The sequence below is a fragment of the Vulpes vulpes genome, chromosome 7 (assembly GCF_048418805.1).
Source record: "Vulpes vulpes isolate BD-2025 chromosome 7, VulVul3, whole genome shotgun sequence".
NCBI classification, from domain to species: domain Eukaryota; kingdom Metazoa; phylum Chordata; class Mammalia; order Carnivora; family Canidae; genus Vulpes; species Vulpes vulpes.
In genome coordinates, this window is record NC_132786.1 from 59,372,147 (window position 1) to 59,394,186 (window position 22,040).

General features: G+C 47.3%; 1 pseudogene; it reads right to left on the bottom strand.

The window, feature by feature from the left end:
* LOC140599555 (RNA-binding protein 4B-like) overlaps positions 1 to 21,310 on the bottom strand; it is a 35,070-nt pseudogene extending 13,760 nt beyond the window's left edge.
* Between the last annotated feature and the right edge of the window lie 730 nt (positions 21,311 to 22,040).

Below are 22,040 nucleotides of genomic sequence, written 5' to 3' on the forward strand. Positions count from 1 at the left end.
CCTTTGCCATCAACCTGTCTTCTATGTCACTCACTCGTTCTTTTACCTCGTTAACCCTCGTCATTAGGACCTTCAGTTTGGATTGCATCTCATTTAATTGATTTTTAATTTTGGTCTGATTAGATATAAATTCCTTGTCAAATGACAAGGTATCAAGACCATCTTCCTGGGGTATCTCAGGCTTTGAGCCCTATGTTCTCACCAAGAAAATTATTTCATAAGGCAAAAACAGGCACCCTGAGGCATAGAAAGTCAAACCAACTAGGTCCAGGTAATGGGGGATGTTGGGAACTTGTGTGCGTATCCCAGTGGGGGAGCTTTAAAGAATGGAGGTGGAAGGAGGGCTCTCTGGGGCTGGCCAGCCACATGATACCCATCAGATTTCAAGTATTTGGCCAGCCCTGGGTGCATGCAAAGAAGGCAGGGGCCAGACGCACAGCCAGTGTCCATGAACCATGCTATGACTCCCAGTAAACCCCAGCATTTTTTTAGCCTTAGTATCCCATTGCCCTTCTGCCACCTCTTCCATCGAACCACTGGAGTTTCAGGTAATCATATTTGCATATAGAAGCTCTGGGCTTTTGGAGTGTGAGCCTCTGTCAACCAGACCAGCAGGGGTGACAAAGGCCAGCAGAGGAGTTTCATACTGCTTTTGAGTGAACCTACAAAGTGCTGAAGTTGCTTTAGCAGGTGGGCAGTCACCACCCAGTGCCTTCATAGGCACGTTCCCCTTTTTTGGAACAAGGAGAGGACTTTAAACATTTCCAGGGACTCAGGCTGGCTGAGATTGCCCAATGGTGGTTCCCTGTCGCTGAGCTAAAGTACAAAATTCTAAGGATATTTGGGCAGGTGTCAGCTGAAACCTCTCCAGGAAGACAAGAGCTGCCCCTTGGTTCCCAAGTAGACTCAAAAATATTTGACGACTCTGGCCATCCAAGAACAAAATCCCTATGTCTTCCCGCTCATCACAGGAGTTATCTGGACCTACAGGAGCTCTCATAAAGTTTTATTAGAGATTCAGTTAGGTCATGGGAAGCCTGGTTGTAATCAAGTTTTCACATGATCGGTTCTCAGGGTCTGAGCTGAAGCAGATAATTCTGAGGATGCTTCAGTTCAGGATATCTTTCTCCATCATCTTCATGGAGGCGAGTGAACCCTGGGCCCCCAAGTGTTCTTTAAAAATTTTTCGGAGGTTCTGGGGGACCAAGGATGCCCGGAAATGGCCACAGCTTGCTATGTAGAGAGGGTTTCTGGGAGGGGTTCAGAGGGAAAATCAGGCATAGTCCAGTTAACTCCCTGAAATGAGGATGCAGTAGAGATGGAGGAGATAAAAAGAGAAGGTAGAGCTACTTGGGGAGGGAACCTGAGCTCCATGAATAGGGACCAGCAACCCCAACTGTCAGAGTAGACAAGCACATCTCCCCACCCCTCACCCCTGCCCCCAGTCCTTATCCCCTGGGTGTTCAGTCACAGCCGAGGTCAGTGCTTGCTTTGGAAGTGCTGCTGTTTAGAGAGCGCTACAGAGTTCCTGTCCTGCTCAACGTGACATTCTCCCCAGGGCTCATTCTTTTCTCATTTTTAATATATCTGATTTCATTTCCCCTTTTTTTGTGTGTTTCAATCCCAACCTCTCTGCCTATTGTTCGACCCTCTTAAAAAGTTCAATCTGATCAGGTATGTCTATCAATCTCTTCATCTTGTAGAACTCTGTCTCAGAGATTTCTGAGGTGTCACAACCAATATTGTTGCCAGCTGTGCATGTTGCTCACTGACGCGTGGAGATGTCTCTTGGCACTCATCTTGGGATTCCCACGAGAGTAATCTCTTGAGTTTTCCACTAGTTTCCTATTGTCACTGTAATGAATTACCATACACTTAGTATCTAAAAACAACAGAAAATACTTCTTTTTTTATACAGGTTTGGAGGTCTAAAACGTACATTGAGTCATTTTAATAGTCGTATGTTTGTATCTCACTGGAGAAACCTCTGTGGATTCTCTTTGTTTCTTACATACTTCATTGTCTCATTTGATGGAAATACTTTGCTGCAGTTTTCACAATTGGCGTTGGTTCTTTAAAATCAAAAAACTTTGCCGAGTAAAATTATATATGGAGAAAATATAGAAGTGATGTATACAGAATTGTTTCATTGAAGATCTAGTAGGTTCCTTGAGAATAGAGAGTCTGCCCAATTTGTCCATATGTCTGCAATATGTGTAACAAAAAAAGAACCACCAGAACCACCTTCATCATTACTTTTTCCCCATTTTGAGTTACTGACATTGGTAACTAAGCACCATTGTTACCTCTGTGTTTACTTCTTACATTTCAGCAAACCCTAGGTTTTTGTTCATCAAAACAAATGAATAAATATCCTACCTCAAGTGTAATAATATCGCCTATTCCTCCGTGAATGTACTTGGCCAGGACATTTAGATACTGGATGTTCTCTTTTATACTTCCAGTTATTTCCTTGGTCAAAAGCAGGGAGACTGATGCAGGCTATGGTAAGGCATGGCTGGAGAGGATGGTTAAGACCTCTAGTTCCTGTTTCTACCCTTAATGTAGAGGGCACATTCGGTTTGGGAGTCAGCTGGAATCTCAGGAGGAATCCATTTGAGAAGACCAGAGTTGAAAGGTAACAGGGGGAGCCAACGGTGGAATAAAGCCATAAAAAAAGAGTTAAGCCCCAAAGATCAGTTGTATGGAGCTAATTTTCTTAGACTCAGTTTTCCATATAAGTAGATCCTTATCATTTCCCTCTGCCTGGGCCCAAGAGCGGTATCATGGCTCTGTCATGCTATTATCTGAAAGTCACTAACTGTTGGAGAATATAAGCAGAGGAGGTTTGGAGACAAATAACACTATTAGGAAAATGCCCCATTTTCTGTTACCCATATCCTGTTCTGTTTCAGTGATGAAGCACAGATGGTTCTAAACACCTGGAAAGCCCCTGACTGCAGTTCATCCAAGTCCATCTTACCAGACCTAGGGTGTGATGCACACAATCCGAAGGGAGCATTCAGGTACCAGGGAACTATGGTTCTCTCCAACACTGACTATCCCATAGGGCGTAGTGGGATGTAGGTAGTGTAGGTAGTGGAGACTTTGGCCTATGTGTAGGGTTGTCTCAAGTGCTCAGCTACTGAAACTGAATAAGTCTTTTAGAGATTTGTTTTGTTACCTGAGGAGACTTGGTTCAAAAATGAATAGATTGGGAAAGGTGATGATAATGGTTCTCATGGGTGAAGGTGTCCATACAGACAGGTGGAAAATGACTTCATTTCATTCTGCAGCTGACCAGAACTAGTAGAATGTCTCTGTTTGCATAATGAGGACATTTCAATACCTCCCTACAGGTACCTGGGTTCAGGGGTGTCTTACGATAGCAGAACGGCCTTCAAGGGAGGACAGAGAGTCCTTGTTCGTTTGGATGCTCATGGAAATGGGCAGTTTTGAATGGAAGTAACTGTCAAATGGGAACATAAGCTACGGACACTTTGGCAATAGAATGGAACAGCAATCTTTCAGGTCAGTTAAAGTGATTTTGACTAGGTTGACAAGAAGTTGGTCTGAACGAGGGCAGGGTATTTTGTCTGAGAACTTGTTTCAGACTCTGCTAACTACAGTCAAACTCAGTCATTCTGTTCTGAGCTCCCACAGGCTTCCCATCAGGCTGTGGAAACTGCCATGTTCTATGTTAGTTTGCTGGACATGTATCTTCCAATGAAAGTCTGAGCTTCTAGGGCACCGGGGTGGCTCAACCGGTTAAGCATGTCCGTTTGGCTCAGGTCATGATCCTGGAGTCCCGGTATCCAGCCCCGCTTTGCTCAGCTGGAGTCTGCTTCTCCGTCTGCCCCTGCCTGCCCACTTGTGTATGCCAGCTCTCTCTCAATTTATAAATAAATAAATAAATAAATAAATAAATAAATAAATAAATAAATCTATCTGTAAAGTCTGAACTTCGGATCCCCGAGCAAGGAGGTGAGCCATTTGTTCAGTTCCTCTCAATATCTCCTTTTCAAAAAGTGCAGGACGGTGAAATACCACTGGGCTTAACAGTAGAACTTCTAGATTTGAGTTCTGATGCTCCACTCTGGCTTCTAACTGGAAGTGTGGGACACAGAACCAGGGCATTTTCAAATCTCAGATGCTCCTCTGGTCGGTGATCTATAGTTGTCAAACATCACTATGCAGGAGATTTGACTGGACATGTGGTTTTAAAAATTCAGATTTTTATTTATTTTTTTTGAGAAAAATTCAGATTTTTAATTTAAGAATTCCGAATATGAAAGTGTGAGACTCGGGGACAGACCTCTGATTTTCTAAAATATTCTAGGTGACTAGAATCATCTTTTTATTTTTGTAGTTTTTTTAAATTTTTATTTATTTATGATAGTCACACACAGAGAGGGAGAGAGAGGCAGAGACACAGGCAGAGGGAGAAACAGGCTCCATGCACCGGGGCCCGACATGGGATTCGATACCGGGTCTCCAGGTCGTGCCCTGGGCCAAAGGCAGGTGCTAAACCGCTGCACCACCCAGGGATCCCTAGAATCAACTTTCTAAAAAAGATTTTATTTATTTATTTATGAGAGTCACCGAGACAGAGGCAGAGACACAGGCGAGGGGGAAGCAGGCTTCCTATGGGGAGCCCGATGTGGGACTCAATCCCCGGACCCCAGGATCATGATCTGAGTCAAAGGCAGATGCTCAAACATTGAGCCACCCAGGCATCCCGAGGTGACTAGAATCAATTTGGCTCTGGAAACACTGATTTTTATTACCTCCAAGGCCACTTCTAGCTCTAACATTTTAACATTCTAAGAATTCTTGTATATCTGAGTGTGACACTTATACTTAGTTTTTATGATTGAACAACAAACATGGTGTGTGTGTGTGTGTGTGTGTGTGCATGTGTGTGTGCATATAGGCATAATATGTAGCATGAAATGTAGAACGATATCCAATCCGTAATCTAGGTAAATGAGAACAATGTTAGAGAGCGGAGGAAAAGTTATGGCACAATTTGCACATACTGGGGAATAATCTATGTACATTTATGCTGTCAGGGAATTGTGTGATTTGTAAGGAGAGTAAGCCGAACAAGTCATTTTTAACTTGAGTGCCTGAGTAAGTGGTAAAAATATTTACTAAGATCTAGAATACTAACTGAAGCTCAGTTTCGGAAAGGAAGGGATAAACTGCAATAAAAAGTAGTTATTTAGGGGTGCCCATCAGAGATCCATTTAGGGAAGACCAATGCCCTGTAAAACTTTAGCATGAAGTTAATGTCGGAAATACAGTGTAGGATTTTTATCAGACAAAGCTCATTTAGGTCAACAGAAATCATGCTGGGTATTCTGAACATGAAATGTAATGCAAAAGATTGCTTACACAGGAAGCAGATGGTCAAAAGTCAAAAGAGATTAATAACTACTGGCCCGGAGGAGCAAATGGGAAAGGCGCTATCAGCGGCAGGGTCCGAAATCCTTGTGTTAGCTACTTACAGGTGGAGGCTTGACGTATGAATATGGGACACAGCACAGCTGGCGCTCAGACCTGTAAGTCAGGAGCAGCGCATGAATGATGCTTACGACTTTAAGGAAGGAGTGCTCCATGACTGGGGCCCAGACAAGAGGGGTGAGGACACCTGCAGAAAATGTTCAGACTTTTGAGGAGAAGATACGGCCGAACAGGGGCCATGGAGAACCAGGGTACACAGCAAAACAGGTTGTGTCCCAGCTGGGCCTCTTAATGGATGCACCCCCTGGGTGCTGCTAGTTCCTTCAAGGGATCTTGCAAGGGTGCTGAGAAAGCAAAAAGGAGTTGGAGCCTGGAGCCAACCATCTGTTGCTGTTGGGGTGCTGCTGGCCAGAGCTGGAAATGGAAAGGAGTGTCTTTACCCTTCATCTTAATTTCCTGCCTACTGCCATGTCTTGCATTAAAGGGGCTAATGGGGAGCAACTGGCCTCCAGGTCTGGTGGATGCAGTGTGCAGGGCATCCATGCACTGCCGTGGAGTGAAGTAGAGAACGGAGGCTTGGAGCCTGGAAGGGCTGGTGAGTAGGTAATGCCACATCAATAGGAGAGGCTGAAACCACGGGAGCTCGTGGAATTGCTTAGAGACATGTGTAATATGAGGATGGATGAAACCAAGGTGTGTGCAAACCCAGGAAAGGGAGAACATAGGAGAACAGGGAAGGAGAGGAAGAAAGTAACTGGAAGAGTTCTATCTTTGAGGGCAGAGGAGACAGGAATGAAGGAGGAGACAGACCACATGGTGAAATGCTCACGAAAGTACCAAGGTAACAAAAAATACCAACCATCGATTGCTGAGGGTGCCCCTGGAGTCTTTACAAAGAGCATGGTGACCAAAACATGTCTAAGAGGTCATGGTCTCCTCATTAAGAGAAATCCCAGCAGCATGATGGTGCTAGAGGATATTTCTGTGAGACGAGAAGCAGAGGAAAACATTATATACACCACTGTTAATTTTGTAAGGAAAGGGGAGAGAAAAAAAACCCAGAAAGAACAGGGGATGAGACCTAAATACATTTAGATTCTCAAAGGCTGTTAGTTTTATCTGAAGCCTGGGTAAACAACTTCTGGGAAGACCCCAGGACATGCGCTACAAGCAAAAAGAGAGCTTTTTCCACCCACTTGGCTCTTGCGTGGTTTTCAGAATAAAAAGATCACCCCATTAGCCATGAAGATATGTAGCTGTGCCAGAACATTTTTTAAAAACATGTTTTCATTTCTTACTTTACAGCCTGTTTGCCATTACTATCAGCCCAGAAAAGCAAGGATCACAGGGTCACAGGAGGGATCTGGGAAAGTGTCCAATTCTTCTGCAGCTGTGTCCACTTCTTCTTCCACCCAGCTGCTCACCGGAGCTGCTAAAAAGTATTCCGTGTTCAGGCTTCTGCTCGCAGCCAGGGCCCCGTTTTGTGGACATGCTAAGAACATAAGACCAAAAGCCTGAAGTGTTGCTGTGCCTAAGCCAGCAACAGTGGCTTCTTCTTGGGTCTCTATCTCCTCCGCTGTAATGAAGGTGTTGAATTAGACTATTTCTAGGAACCCTGCTCTTGAAGAGGCCATGACTGCTACATTCTCACTACAAGTGGCCAGCATGAAGATGCTACCCAATCTTTGGCCAGCTTAAACTTTGACACAGGCCCTTTTCATTATGACACTTGATGTCCCAGATTGAAGAGGGAGGGGAAGCCATGCTAACAGCTATCTGTGAAGGAGCTGGAGAAGCATGAGCCAGCAGTACCACTAAGGCGGCCACAATTTGTGTCCATCAGGTGGGCCATTTACTATGTGGTTGAGTCGTCTCATATTACAGACACCAGAGTCTGAACGACAAAGACCCAGGGTCACACCTCTGTCTGAAGCCAGGGTTTTAGAACATTTCAACCATGGTCCCAACTTTCCATTCTACCTGTTTCATCTGTTAATCTGCTCACTCACTTTATCAATCCATAAAATAATTAATGGGCCTCTGCCAGCAAGTGGGGATTCCAAAGGCCAACATAACACAGTGCCTTCCCCCAGGCCCCTCAGGCCTATAGCGGGTATTTCTCTGCAGTGTCAGCAGCTGGATTGACAGCTTCATTCATAGAATGCCCATGTTGGAGGTCAAGAGAAAAAAATCCAGGGATGTTTACCACATGGAGCTCACAGCCAGAGGATCTTTGCTTCTCACTTTCTGTAGCTCCTGCTTGGCTTTTAATTATTCTTCCTTTTTTTGCAGCAAAGTGGTGTCAGTTCAGCTCTACAGCCCCCAACCTTATCTTCAAAGGAAAGGCACTCAACTGCACAGCGACCATCCATCTTCTGGCACTGCATCCTTCTGCGTATAGCTCCATGAGCTGAGGGAAGAAAGCAAGGCCTCAGTTATCCAGTAATTGGTGACCAGAAAACAACATAACATCACCCGGGCCAAAATCACAATTCCCTCTTACTGAGTGTCCTGCAGACACAGAGTACACACCTAGCGATCAGAAAAAGCACATGTCACCTGAGCAGCTGTATGGGAGCTCAGATTCCCCGCACAACTTACACAGTGTCCCTACTGGGTATTCAATTCCCTCTGCCATAGTCATTTCTAGGATATCTAGAAGCAGAGCATGTCTTCCTGGGATGGAGGCCGTCTACTTTCTAATTTCAGTAACATTCCTTCCCAATGTGTGATTGTTTTCATGTCTCCATATTAATAGTCTCAGACATATAACAAAAGGGAAAGATGGTGCTGTTTATACTGTAGGCCGGGCAACGAGAGACCACATGCAACGATAGACCACAGCCATGTGGCTGTGGAGTTTCAAGATTTTAGGTGCAAAGATAAAAGAAACCCGAGGCTGATCTGTTCTGTAAGAAATATCAATGAATAATGGGTTTAATTCTGGAATTGCGAGTGAAATGGACAACGAGTTTTTCTTCTGAACAAAGATTAAGCTGAAGAGAGTAAAGGTATTTTGAGATAAGTGATTGAAAAAAGTTTTTGGTGATAGATGTTCTCAGGAGAAATAATACAAAGAAGTGGCAGTCACTCCCAAAGGGAACCTGTTCTTGGAAAATACAGCTTTGAGGAGGAGAAAGAACACATATTGCTGTCGTACCTGAGATAATGCCATGCTGAAGAAACATTGAACCTGTTCATGCCCAGTTAGGACTCAGACCAACAGAAAGGAATTGCACAGCCTTAGATTTCTTCTCAAAGTAAGGGGAAATTTTTAAAATATTCCAATGTTGAACTTGAGATATTGTAATAGACTACGGAAATTCATCAGGCATCTAGCCAATCAACTGACATGGAATACTCATAAGGTGTTTAAATCCTTAATTGAGGCAGATAATAAGAATGAGAATGATGATTAAAAAACAATGATAAGCAGAGAATAATAATAGTGTACTTTCTCAGGGCACAGAGGATGTGCCTGGCTTTGTTTCAGCAGATTATAGAAACAGAGGGATTGTTAAAACTTCCCCAAACAGTTACTTCTCACTTCAAACAATGAGTAATGGAATCTCTGGATAACAGGAGGAGACTCAGCAAAGGACATCAGTCCCAGGCCCCGTGGCTCTGTATGGTTGCATGGGTAAGTTTGGACAATGAAACAGGAATCAAATGATGTAGATGCTTCTGTGCAATCTTTTTGATCATACGCTTTACATGCTTTTCAGCCCTTCCTGTCAGAGCATCTTCAGAACCAGATGAAAGACACATGTTTAGGACACAAAGTTGACCTTCCTCCCTAGGCTCAAAGTAACTTGGTGGAGAAGATTCTTCTTTCTAACCATAATGGTCAACTTACCTGTTTTTTGGATTTTTCCCTAAAAGAAAAATAAACTATTTTTTCATTTACTCTCTTTTTAAATGTCTTTGTAAAAATAAGTTTGCCTCTAATTAACATAACAAGTATCTTAGTCTGTCAAACAATCGTATTATAATTATTGTTACCCCTTCTAGAAAGGAAACTGAAACACAATGGTTCACACAATGTAGAAAGATTAGACCTGAGATCCAACTTCAGGTGTTTTGGTATAAAAAAAATGTGTGTTCATCACTTCTTCTACTGATCATTGAACTCAATTACAGCTCTGAGATGCTGTGTGGTTGTGATGATTGTGGCGCTCCTACTTGGAGCCCACACTACGTTTGTTGTTAGGATTCAAATGTACCTGAGCCGAGTTTGAGAACAAGGAGCCCTTAATGAGTCAGAGACTTGTTGAATGGGAATGGAGAAGATGGTTAAAATGTGTTTCTCTACCTGGATCTATTGTCTGACCTCCAGGAAATGGCTGGAGCAGAAATCAAGTAACTGACCTGATAAATGAGACTTTGAAATGTAAGGGCATGATTTTACACCTGTTTTCAAAAGTGCAAGGTGAAGAACACTTCCCAAGAAGGCCCTTCTGATCCCACAGTTCGAACCACAGTTCTGCTTCCATGGCTTTTCTTTATGTTTTGTATCATTTATGGCACTTAATGAGAACTGTCTTGTGTTATAGTTTTTATGAATCTTCCCATCTCACCCATTCACTTATTTGTATATTTGAAATTTATCAAATACCTATTTACTATTCTGGGGAACCTATTTTTTACCAACACAGAAATAATAAAATAATAAACTTCAAGTAAATTAAGCATGAAGATCATACTCTGATTACAAATTTTTCCTCCAATTTACGTACCTTTTCTATAGTGCCCAAACAATTGCTTATTAAGTGTTATATGTATTGGTTTGGTAGGCCTATTGAGGCCTGATTGTGTAATAAGTAAGTGCAGAAATTCAGAAATCATGAAGTAGTAAAGTGCTTCACAATACATGAGGAACCCCCACTAGTAATGTCTTAATAACAGAAGTATAGTTGAGAAGGGATGGATATAAAAGTTTCTTGGTGGGGGCGATGGCACCTGAGTGTCTCAGTTGGGCATCAGACTCTTAATTTTGGCCCAGGCCATGATCTCAGGTCATGGGATTAAGCACCACATCAGTCTCTGTGTTCCCTGGGGAGTCTGCTTGAGATTCTCTCTCTCCCTCTGCTTCTCCTCCAGCTCTTTCTCTCTCTCCGAAATAAATAAATAAATATTTTTAAAATGTCTTAGGGATAGAGTCTTGGCAGTACTGAGTAAAAAGAGACCATTTTAAAGCTCTCAAAGATGTAAAAGCAAACCAATCAAGATGTTAGTTGTTTAAATGACATAATTTTCTATTAGTATGTGAGAACTAGAATGAAATTCTAAGTAATCTAAGATTAGAAGATTTGGACCAACTAATAAAACATAAAAATAGGAAAAAAAAACATAAAGACGATACTAAGATTCTCTTAACATAAGTTTTGTTTCAATTAGGCTATAAAAGCTATACTTGTCTAACTTAACAAGTGTGCTTGAAATTTGCCTCTGAAATTTTCTCTCATTTTAGAGCTATCGCTTTGGCACACGCTGAAGCTGTGTGGACAATTACAGAAGATGGAAAGAGCTAACTGTAAAGAGAAGTCTGAATGCTTGGTGGAGCTTTGGGGGAAATTAACCAGACACCCTTCTGGGTGGAGATAGTCCAGCTCAGTAGTTTTGTGTTTAAGCTCAAGAAAAGATTTCTAGTAACTGCTTTGTGCTGGGACATTTTTAGAATGCAGGGATGAGTTATGCACTTCTCTAAAACCTGAACTTTCTTCTCAAAAGACAGATTGCCACCCTTACATCTATTAGGATTTCCCTCTTACCTGAGAAAATGTGAGCAAGGACAATGAGAACAGCAGAAACAAAGAAAAAAATTCTCATGGCTCCAGACATCAGTAGAGAGAGGATAAAGGAGGTATAGTTGCCAGAATCCAGCTCTTTTATCAAGGGAAGTTGTTTAAACAAGTTCTACAGCTCTAAAAGGGCTGGAAGACAACTTCAGTTTGAAATGTCCATTAAAAGGAAACTATTTTTCATCCTCCACTGAGTAACCTGTGGGCTGCTGGATCAGGTGTTACCTCAATGATGTCTATCGGAGAGAAAGGCAGACAGCTAGTCCCCCTGCCTGGATTCCTACATTCTATGTCTCTGCCTAGACATCTATTCCCTGAAACCCCATCTCAGGTGCCTACACTTCCAGAAGATCTATAACCCCCCACTCCGTTTCTTCTTTAAGATGTTACTTGCAACTTGGTCTCATATAAGATTAACTTGGTGGTTACTAATGGGTACCTGTTATAATTGCTTTTCAAAAATTATAGTATGTGAGGAATTTTTATCCATCCAGTTTGACTATCAACTCAACAGAAAAACCAATTCTCCTTCCATCCGTTTCTCTCCACTGATTCGTCGAAACTGTGCTTTGCAGCAGTAGCCATTCAAAATATATTGGTTCTTAGACTTAATTCATTGCTGTCTAATTAGGGAAACTCATGAATAGTCAAATAATTTATTCAGAAATCTTACTAAATGTTTAAAGTTTTTACATTTGTAACTATTATTATTAAGGATAATGGTATTATGACAAAATATGACCATACCTCATATGTTATGGGAATAGCTTTCATTCAACAATATATTCATGATTGTTAGGTCCTCTTGTTGGATAGATCCTTTAATTATAATATAGTGTCCCTCTACATCTCTCACTACAGTCTTCGGGATAAACTTTAGTTTCTCTGATCTAAGGATGGTTACCCCTGTTTTCTTTTGAGGACCATTCGAATGGTCCATGGTTCTCCAAACTTTTATTTTCAGGCTGTAGGTGTCCTTTTGTCCAAAATGAGTCTCTTGGAGACAGCAAATAGATGGGTCTTGCTTTTTTACCCAGTCTGAAACCTTGCGCCTTTTGATGGGTTCATTAAGCACATTCACGTTCACAGTAACTATTGAAAGATATGGATTTAGTGTCATCATGATACCTGTTCAGTCCCTGTGTTTGTGGATTGTTCCCTTGGACATCCTCTTTCTTTTACAGGGTCCCCCTTAATATTTCTGGCAGAGTCGGCTTGGTGGTCACATATTCTTTCAGTTTCTGCCTGTCTTGGAAGCTCTTTATCTCTCTTTCTATTGTGAATGAGAGCCTTGCTGGATAAAGTATTCTGGGCTGCAGGTTCTTCTCATTTAGGACCCTGAGTATATCCTGCTGGCGCTTTCTCACCTGCCAGGTCTCTGTGGCGAGGTCTGCTCTTGTCCTAATGCTACTCCCCATAAAAGTTAGTGATTTCTTGCCTCTTGCTGCTTTAAGGATCTTCTCTTTATCTTTGAAATTTGCAAGCCTCACTATTAAATGTTGAGGTGTTGAGGATTTTTATTGATTTTAGGGGGGATCTCTCTATCTCCTGGATCTGAATGCCTGTTTCCCTTCCCAAGTTAGGGAAGTTCTCAGCTCTGATTTGTTCAAATACAGTTTCTGGACCTCTGTCCCTTTCGGCACCCTCAGGAACCCCAATTAAGCATAGACTTTTCCTTTTGAGGCTGTCATTTATTCCCTTAACCTATCCTCATGGTCTTTTATTTATTATTTTTTTTTTTTACTTTTTTAAAATTTTACTTATTTATTTATTTATGATAGTCACAGAGGGAGAGAGAGGGGCAGAGACATAGGCAGAGGGAGAAGCAGGCTCCATGCACCGGGAGCCCGATGTTGGATTCGATCCTGGGTCTCCAGGATCGCGCCCTGGGCCAAAGGCAGGCGCCAAACCACTGCGCCACCCAGGGATCCCCCTCATGGTCTTTTAATTGTCTTTCTCTTTTTTCCTCAGTTTCTATCCTTCCGATCAACCTGTCTTCTGTGTCACTCACTCATTATTCTACCTCATTAACTCTCGTCGTTAGGACCTCCAGTTTGGAGTGCATCGAATTGTAATCCAAATTTTGTAACTCTGTGGGAGAGAGGACTGTTTCTGATTCTTTGTTTTGAGGTGAGTTTTTCCTTCTAGTCAGTTTGCTCAGTGCAGAGTGGCCAACAGCATGTGGTACTGAAAAAAGGAGAAAAAGAAAAAAAGAAGAAGAAGAAAGAATAAAAAAGGGGGTAGGGAAACAACAGAAACAAACAGAAAAATAAAAAGAAGGGGGAGTACCCTTGATTCCATATACTGTAAATCCCTCGACTTCCCCTGGAACTTTCCAGTGCTGCTTGGTCAATAACTTGCTTTTTCTCTGACGTTCTAGCTGGTCTTCTGGGGGAGGGGTCTGCTGTGCTGATTCTCAGGTGTGTGCACCTGGGGGAGCTGCCGAGCCCTCAGCCAGGTGTACAGTTCAGTGGGATTCTTTATGCTGTGAGGCCCCTGCTCAGGCCCAGGTACAGGGTGACACCAGGAAGGACAACCACAGTGGCGGCGGCCAGTTGTCCAGCCCTAGAGTCACCTGCCACACTCACTACCCCAGCTCCCAGTGCACAGGGGTCTGGGTGCTCTGGGTTTGGGGCGCGATCTGCACAGGTCAGGGCTCAGCTGCAGTAGTGACCTGGCTGTCCTGTGTCTTCCTGGCATCAGCCTGTGCCGGGGGGCGCCGGATCATGGGCTGTGTCCCCCAGTGTCCTGGACTATGGGTCTGCCACACTATGGATGGACTTAAAGTCTCACAATGTAGCATTAAAAAAATCAGAGTAAATGTTGTGTGAAGTTAACTTATCGTTTGTTATGATAAAACTCGTAAGCCATTATACAGGTAAAAAAAAAAAAACCTCAAAATATAGAAAGAGTAAAATGTCAGTGGAGGGCAAACCTCTGGTGGGCTGCAGCCAAAAACGAGCCCCCTGGTGGGAGCTGGGGCGGGCTCCCGTGGTGGTCTGGGTGCTGCTTAGGGGTCAAAGCCAGTTGTTCTGGAGGCAGGTGGTGGCTCTGGCACTTTGGGGACCCCGACTACAGGCGCCGGGGCCTAGTCCTCCGGGGTGGCTGCGGGTGCAGGTGGCTCCTCCAGGACGGAGCAGTGAACTGGAGCAGTGACCACTATCTGCAGAGGCGTCACCTCCCCAGCGGGCACCTCAGCGCGGGCCAAGCCCTCAGCCCCAGTAGCCAGGACGGCCTCGATCCCCTCAGGCCCTGATAAGGCAGCAGGCCCCACTGTCGGAGCTGGGGCATGCTCCTGAGCTCATTCAGGGTGTTTTCCTTGGGCCAAACTGTACCTTCAAGAAGACAAAGTATCATCACCGGGAAGGACTGTCCATGTTCCTCCCAAGTCAAGGCCACTCTTCCCATGGTTCAACGTGTGTGAGGGCAAGAGCCCAGAGAGGTGTCCCCAGCCTGCAGCCTGTGGGGTGGTGTGTGAGCCCACCCCCTGCTCCCGGCCAAGCTGCACGGAGGCTGGATCCGCGGGCCCCGCTGTCCCCAGCTCGGCCACCCCCAGGCCTCCTCACCCCCAGCCTCTGGCTCTGCTGCATGGAGGCCTCTGAATTGTTGGAGGTAATGCCGGGCACAGAGTTCCACGTCTGAGCCTGGCTTCTGCTACCTCATGAATTCAAGAATCATCCTCAGGGAGCAAAATTCTGGGAGCTGACAAAAGTCGTCCCGATAATAATCCAGCCATATTTCCAGCATGCAGGAGATGGCCCTGGGGAGCACAGGCGGGCACAGGCGTCAGAAGACAGGGCACCCTCACTCACAAGTGTCCCAGGGAAGCCCTGCAGGACCCGGGGCCCCGGCCTCCTGCGCAGGGTGTTGGAGGCCGGTTCTGCTCCTCGTCCCCCTGCCACCTGGTGGTCCTGCCTGCCACAGGCCTGCTCCCCGAGGAGGGTCTGGCACACAGCCTCTGCGGGGAGCCCACGCCCAGCGGAGTGACCATCATCATCTCTCCTGGGGAAGCAGGGCTCCCTCCTGAGCCTGTTCCCTGTACACCTGCCCCTTGAGTCTACCGGCAGACGTCCGGGGCGGGGGGCGTTTGACCTGTCATTGACCTCACTGCACACACTGTCCCTCTGGGAAGGTCCAAGCCAGGAGGGCTTGGGCTCTGTATCCTGCCAGGCCTTGCCAGGAGCTGCCCTGGACTGTCACCTTCCCTCCTCTGGCTCTGGGCTGCCTCCTTCACAAGGGGCCCCCGGGGTGGCTTCCACTGACTCTAATCTCCCATCTCCACTGGGGCAGGGGCCACCTGGTCTGGGAGCCCTCTTGGCCCTCCTGAGCACCTGCTGTGCCCCTGGGTCCAGGTGTCACCAGATTGGGTAGTGCGACGCTCCCCACCCCCTCTGCTCTGGGTCCCAGGTGTGGGGCAGAGAGAGGGTTGGGGAGGCATGGAGAAGGTCTCATTAGGGGTCCCAGTGCCTCCCACCAAGCCCACACCCCATCCAAGGCTCTCCCTTGCTCTTTTCTTGAACGGCCCTTAGACTTTTACCCTCCCACGGGAATTGCAGATGTGTAGGGTGAGGGTGCAGCTTCCCCCTGCCCCACAGCCCCCTCGCTGTGCTCCTGGAGAGGGAAGGCCCTCCTGCAGGAGCCAGAGTCGCTCACAGTTTCCAGCACTATAGGACCGTGACGTTGTCACCACATGCAGCTACGATGCACCCATAACTAGAGGAGGGTGGGGCATCCCATGAATCGTTCTGTGGACATGACCTCTCATCATGTGGGCTGTCACCCTCTGACCCCGACTAGGCCAGAGCCCCGGGGGCCGTCAGCTCTGTGTGTGGGGGCACGGGCAGCTCCCAGAGAAGCGCCCCCACCTGCTGGGGCCTCCTGAAGGCTTGAGCATGAAAGGGCTCCTGCCAGGCCCATGGCCCATATCCACGTGGGCCCAGGGGGTCACGGGGCCGAGCCCCTGCACTCACCTTGAGCCTGCACTGGCCTCTGTTAGCTGTGCAGGGCACCTCCCTGCTCCTGGAGGCTGTGGGGCAGATGATCACTTCCTTCCGCTCGCGCCCCATGTCCCGGGTGGAGCTCTGTGGAGACAGTGCCCGGCAGCCAGGCAGGAGGCCTCAGTGCGGGTTTGCCCCCTCGGCTGGGCGCCACCGCCTGCTGCCTCCACCCAGACACACCAGAGCCCAAGCGGCACCTACCTCCCCTGGGGAGAGCAAAGGGATGCGGCTGCAGGGCCTCAGGGTAACTCCAGTGCAGGTAAGTGGACCTCAGGAGCCCTGTTTCCCTCCTGCCCACCGTGACATCAGGGTGACCCTGAAGGAATCCCCGGGGAACCTGCTGTCCTGTAGCGTCCCAAGCCTGGCTGCAACCCGCCCACACATCCCTGGTTCCCTAAAACTGAGGAGGAGGGGATGGGACTCCCAGGATGGCTGGCACAGGGGGCCTAGCCTGGCCTGCGCTGTGTTACCTGACGGCGCCTCCTGATAACCGCCCTGAGGCATTGGTATCTATGCTGGAGCCAAAGCCAACAGCATTGGAACAAGCGGCCCCCCCAGGGATCCTGGGAGCCAGAGCCCCCAGAGGTGGGAAGGAAGCAAGAGAATATCCTCCAGGAGCTGATGTCTCCAGCCAAGTGAGCCTAAGCTGGGGCTGCACTGGATGCGGGTGCCTGGTTACGGGGGTTCCAAGTTCCATTGGGCTCTGTGACACGGAAGTGTCCTCATTTCCTGGGAACCCCTCCCTGACCCCCTCCTGGAGGAAGCTGCAGGGGCGGCGCTCGGGGAGACCGACGCCCCCCCCTCCCTGCAGGCGATGGCCTGTGCACACAGGGACACAACCGCACCCCGGTCCACAGGCCTCAGGGAAGGACTGTGTGCAGCAGGGCCCCAGCCTGGACACACGCCTGGGTTCAGACACGACTCTCCATTCTTCCCTGGTTTGACCCCGGAGAAGCCGTTGTCCCCGTTGGGGATATTCTGCGTCTTGTCTGTGGGACAGGGAGTGTCCTCACGGGTGCTTCACCCTGACGTCCTCAGGCCATTGTGGCCTCATATATATGACGTTAGAGGCAGGTGTTCCATGGACATACCTCCACCCACATGCCCTTCTTTGGTGTGTACATGGGTCCAGGTCCACGACGTCCTGTGTGCACACACCTGGGCAGCGGTACCGTCATTCTGGAGGCCCAGAAGATGACAGTCCCCCTTGGGGCAGGGATGGGCAACTGCTTCCCAGGATCCTAGGCTCCTGAATCCAAGGCAAACCCTACAGAAGGTGTCGGGTCTTGGCCTAGAAGGTGTGAGGCCGTCCTCATCCTGAACCCCTGCCTGCCGTGTGTTACGGGCCCTTCCCTCGTTTCCACTGGGTGAGCTGTGGACAGCGGTGCACCCAGTGGGTAGCCCTGACCTGGATCTTAGCCTGGAACGTGCTGGAATGCCTCCCGCCTGGGCTGTCGATGCCCACCTCCACCCCGGTCATCTCCAGGTCTGTAGCCAGTTCCATCCACACAACCTTTTCCCAGCCCCTCGGGAAGGGAGGGGCAGCCTCCCCCCCCCCCACGGAGGACACAGAGCTGGCTTCATGCCCCCTTCTGCCTCCTTCCCAGGCTGTGCTCCTGGCGAGGCAGTGGCCCTGCTGGGGTCTTCACCTCCTCCCCTCAGTGGCCCCCGGAGCCCCAGCTGCTGCATTTGTTAAAGCCCCACAGTTGGTCACAGCCTCACCTGCGGAGCTCAGGACCCAGAGGTAGCACCAGGCTCTCTTTCTAGGGAGCAATTGCTCTTCTCATTCCTGATGATGTTCCGATTTGGTCCATCTTCCCCCCTGGAGCATGAGCTTCGAGAGGGAGGATCGGGCCTGCTGATCAGCTCCGGCACTATCTGTGCTCAGGGGCTGAAGGAGCAGGTGGGAAGACCCATCCCTCCACGGGTCAGCTCAGCAGTGGGAGCCTTATTGATGTGGGGCATTTTTAAATACTTGTGCTTTTCTTTTTCTAAAGGAAACTCTGTGCCCGATGGGGGACTCAAGCATCCACTGGTCATTTTAAAACTAGTGGACTGATAACTATTTCAGTTAATTTGGTGTCCACATTTGTAGGTCCATCCCAATGGAGTAGGTGGGAAGACCTTTTCCTCCATGGGCCAGCTGAGTGGTGGGAGCCTTATTGATGTGGGGCATTTTAAAATACCTGTTCTTTTATGTTTTTTAAAGGAAACTCTAGGCCCATTGTGGGACTCGAACTCAAGACCCCGAGATAAATAGCCACACGCCCTTCAGACTGAGCCAGGCAGGCGTCCACTGCTCATTTTAAAACTAGTAGACTGATAACTCTTTCAGTTAATTTGGTGTCCACATTTGTAGGTCTATCCCAATGTTATTTGCTCTAAATTGAGCAGAATCGTGATAACGTAAAAAAAAAAAAAAATCAGGAGACATGAGGCCTGAGGTAAAACCCACAGTAAAATCTACCAATATAGGACTGTTTGTAGGAACTGTGGTATTCACCAAACTACACAGGCACTTACATCTCTGGTCACAGAGACACACACACATGCCCACGCTCAGAGTGACTGAAATGGTCTCATGAGGACGTTCATTAGCATCCTCGCAGCTCCCTGCATGATTGCTGCTCCCAGCTCCCACGGGAGTTTCTGCAGTACGCTCCACCCACACCTAAGGAAGTCCACGCTCTTGGCCTCATGCTGTCCAGGGAGGTCACCACAGGGCATCATACAAGGAGCCCTTGGAGCAGCAGGGGCGACGTTGGCCACCAGAGCCATTTCGTAAGCTTCCAAGAGGCTTTGACACTGTGCAGGTGCCCAGGGAGGGAGGTCTGCACCTCCATGGCTTGGGATGCAGTGTGAGCATTTCCTAGGGCCCTAAGGGGACAGCGGGTAATTGCAGAGTATCTGGGGACCTCGAATTCCCCCCTGGGGACGCTACTTTGGAAACTGCTGGACCCTGGGCTCAAGCTCAGGTGAAAGATTTGGAGGAAGCTCAGGCAATGGTATTACATTCTCGAGGCTTTCCAGGAAATTTTCTTCCAAAATGTATATGCAGCTCAGTCAAGGCTTTGGACAATAACGATGCAATGACTGGCAGGGTGACACTGGTTGTGGGCACACCAGAGGGTGCCCTCACATGGACGTATATTTGAGCAATTATTGATGCCAGGTCAGTGGATTTGGTCTTGCCCCTTGCAGTCATCCTAAACCTCCACATTTCTAAAGGAAATATTCAATCACAGAAATAACACTTCTTTTTATAAGAGCATTGATGTGACTATGGTCAGACAATGTAATATCTCATTTAATATGAGTAGAAAAGATGCATTTAGGGAAGGCAAGTATCTCCTTGTCCTTCCGGTTTCCATCAAACTCATGGAGTCATGTTTGGAAGGATTAAAGTTAAAATAGATCGCTGTTCTTGCCGAACTTGTTAAGAGAAAATGATGAGTTATCAGATGAGTGTTAATTTTGCTTCTGGAAAAAAATAAAAAGATGTACTAATGTGCCGCATCATTTCTCTTTCGGGGTAATCCACAGACACATCCAAGTAACAAACAACTTGTCTTCTTCTTTCAATTTGTGTTCGATATGAGTTGTTTGCTCCAACATGTGGAAATACATTGAAGCAAAAAGTGATGGGTTAGGAAAATATCTGGAAAACCATTTGTCTTTCCAATTAAACAAAATTATTTAACTTGTGTGTATGTGTGTGTGTGTGTGTCTCTGTGTGTGTTTTACTGTGAGTGTTTCCCAGGAAGGAAGGTCTGCATGGAAGAAGGTCGGAGGCAGAAGGTCTACGTCTGGACTCCTGTTGTGATTCTGAGTCTGGGGTTGTGGATTTGCTCCCGAATGGGACCCTCTGTGCCCTGTGACCCTGGGTCAGGTGTTCAAAACTGCAGCTATTTCAGAAAACCGTTCTTTTCCTCACCCTTCGATTCATGAGATACACATCCAAGAAGACTGACTCCACACAGATTATCCAAATTAAATGATATCTATGTTGACACGCATGTTCACTATCTCATGTGCTATTTAGAAGAGTCCAGAAGAGGCTGGTTGTTTCCTAGTCTCCTGGAACACTTCCTTTCACAGAACTGAAGCTTCAGTGCAGCTCGTGTGTGCTGACTGTGTCACAGCGATGGGGAAGGCTATGGGCCATGGGGCAAGCGCTCAGGAGGACAAAGGATCAGGCTCTGGGCCAGGCCATGTGCAGACATGTTCATGACCAGGTTAATGGAGACTTTTGTGGTATTTGTCCAAACTGGGGCTCCTGTACTTTCTCTTCTGCTGCACATGAAGTTATTCACCAGGAAGTAGCAGCCTTGCAGGCAGGACTTTCTAGGAGAGATAGGAGTCAACATGCCTGTGCCAATGTCATTTTTGATGGGTTTATTCACAGGCTAAGTCATTTGAAAACACAAGACAGTTACGTTTAAAAACTACCATGTACTGGGCCAAGACAGTCCTGCCTTAGTAGTTTCTGTGAAATCAGGTGCACAGCGGCAGGAAAATCATCTCATCTCCTGTTATGTGAAAGTGAATATGTGCATTGTGAGGAATGAGAAATTTCTAGGTGTATGATGGAGAGATAATGGAGGAGAGATGGATTACAGGGAGGCTCTTCAGTGATAGATGGGCACAACAGCCGATCAAGAAATAGATAGGGGGTAACATTGTTCTTGCGAGCTATTCCTCAGCCCTCCACCCTGCTTGGAAGGTCCTGGCCAGGGGTGAAGCATGAGGACCCATTACTAGCAGGGCAATGTTATCAGAAACTTCCTGGCACTCACGGGGTCACAATCTTATCTCCTCTTTTCCAAACCAATACTGACCTCCCAGTAGGGCCTCCAGGCTTCCAATGAAAGCCATGGTTTCCACAGGTGCAGGGGCTGCAAAGGGGATGAGCACGGACTGCGGAGCATTGGAAGCACAGCACAGGAAGGGGTTTTCACCTTTCCTCAGCAGGCAGAGTCCAGCTGTGGCAACATTAGAGTTGCAAGGTGGGAATACCACGTCCCCAGGCCTTCTGTCAATATTCATCGTGCCTCTGCAGCTCTAGCAAATGCACACCCTGCAGCCCAAAGTGTGGAGCTGCACACCTGCCAGCCTGAGCAACTGCACAAAGTGGGGTCCTCCTGGAAGCCTAGGAAAAACTTGGCCTGGCCAGCGTCCCCCTCTGGTGGTCTGAGCTCACCATGCAAGGCTCCTTCCTGTGACCTCCCCTATGGAATGGAAACAGGTTGGTGCACTTGCTCAGGTGTGTGTTGCTCCATAACCTATGCCAGTTTGTCCAGATAACTCTGTCTTCCTCCATATCTGGATGAGAGTGGATTTTCCATTGGGAAGATAGATTTGGTCTGGTTTGCTTTGGTTTGGTGTTTTGATGTTAGGGATGCAAAAGACACATGAGGTGACTAGAGGGGAGAGCACCGGCCTGCTCAGGACTTCTTCTGCTAGCCTTTCTCCCTGATCTCCCTGGGCACATGGACGGAATCACCTCCAATGCACATGAAGTGCCAGTTCTGCTGGAGAGCCCAGCATTAGGCCCTTTTCTCAAGCAGCCTGCCCCCTCACCCCAGTGCCCTATATACCTGCAGGTCCAAGAATCCTTAGGCTACTTCACTAGCTCCAATCCCGACATCCCCTGTGGGGTTAGGCCTTCCCCCCAATGGACATCCAGGATCTTCATAGGCTTCCAGAAAGTAGGGATTATTTCTATTTCTGCACGCATCCCTTGAGTGCCCAGGAAGCTGCATTTTCCTCAGAAGCC